This window comes from Atta cephalotes (genome assembly GCF_000143395.1).
Source record: "Atta cephalotes unplaced genomic scaffold scaffold00033, whole genome shotgun sequence".
Taxonomy (NCBI): domain Eukaryota; kingdom Metazoa; phylum Arthropoda; class Insecta; order Hymenoptera; family Formicidae; genus Atta; species Atta cephalotes.
In genome coordinates this window covers 1,316,788-1,318,526 of record NW_012130097.1, presented here as the reverse complement: position 1 = coordinate 1,318,526, position 1,739 = coordinate 1,316,788, and the positions used below count along the sequence as shown (strand labels likewise).

At 26.6% G+C, this 1,739-nt stretch overlaps 1 pseudogene; it reads right to left on the bottom strand.

The window, feature by feature from the left end:
* Nucleotides 1–1,402, bottom strand: part of LOC105621355 — a 3,226-nt pseudogene extending 1,824 nt beyond the window's left edge.
* Nucleotides 1,403–1,739: the final 337 nt, after the last annotated feature.

Here is a 1,739-nt window from a genome sequence, read left to right as displayed (position 1 = left end):
TATATATATATATATATATATATATATATATATATATGTGTGTGTGTGTGTATATGTAATTAAATGTGTAATTAAATAATACTTGCGCAAACTAATATTTATTACTGCGATTAAAAAAGAAGGTATACTAACAATCATTTTGTTCAGAAACTGTTTGCATTCTTTGGGAGCATAAACTAAAGGCTAATAGACTAATAAATTATCAATAATCCAGAGTTTGTTTGATTACTAGCGAAATCAAGTGGAAGATATAAATAATTTTAACAAGTGTATTATCTTTTAAATCAAAGATCAATAATTTTGGATTACAGACTTGGTCGAATTGCCCGATTTTGCCCATATCCAGAACGATGATGTGATTGCATTGAATCTAGGATTAAAATAAAAATTCGATTTCATATATTTGTATTAACCCGATTATTGTGTATGTATGCAATGTACCAGTTAACATCTAATCATTCATGAAAAACTCTATTTGTATCCTACCTAATGTACCATATATTCCGGAAATTGAAAACATTCATAAGAGATGTTAATTATAATAGAATTTTTAAAGTGATCCCATATTAGTAGTAGTGATCTATATTAACACCTTTTTTTTAATAAAATGTTGATATGGATATATTTAAATAATTTATTTGATATGGATATATTTAAATATAAGATATAAATATGTGACATATACATATAAATTAAAGAATCACTTGAACGAATTAAAGATGTCGAATACTTACATTCGTTCGGTAAACATTTACAATACCATCGCACATACTATTATGCCAATTCCAATCTGGATACGGCCGTAAAATTGGACCTCCTGGTCCTTTAGTTACTGTCGTCAAAATAGCAGGTGAACCAGAGCCATATATATTAGTAACAGTAGCCATATACATTAGTAACGAATACCTGTAAGTATTTTATTTGTAAACGGAACCTACGTTTTCTATTAAAAATTATTTTATTTTTTTAATTTCATGACAGTAATGCTATGCGTTGTGTTGACAATATTAAAGTATGAAATATATTAATCCATAATATATTTATATTACAATTAAATACTATATTTTTTATGATTACACTACAGTTAAATGCTATAATTAAAATGCTATAATTAAAAATAAACTGCGTGATAAAAGAGAAATATTCATGTTTCTGTGTAAATGTAAGTATTTTTTTACAATTTTTTCGAATGATCTACCATTATCCTACTATCCGCTTTACTTGCATCTTCGAATAAGCACAATAATGGATGGTAAGAGCCGGATCTTAACGCTTCTTTCTTCTGCTCTTGATTTTGCTATTCAAAGTCAGCGTATTTCCATTTATGTATGACATTCACTTCAACTCCGAAGCTCACAATCACCATTGATAGAATTGGTAAAATAAACGAAGAAAATCCCATTTTTAGTAGCTGGTAGCTTACAGATATAACGTTGTATAACTTAAGGTGTGACAAAAAGGGATTTTTTATTCAAGATAAGAATTCGTCTTGGAAGTTTAAACTTCGAATCCCAAAAAAAATATTGCATATATATGATAAAATGATGATAAAAAAATATTGCATATATATGATAAAATGATTTTGTAATCTTTTAACTTTTAATGTAGTCGCAACGAAAATATTTCCGATAAAATATTTGCTATAATTTCATTTACTTTTAATAGATTTTCGAAATAACAATAAGTACTTTTTCTCTGTTTTTGTTATTAGTATAAGTTAACATTCTCTCTCTCTCTCT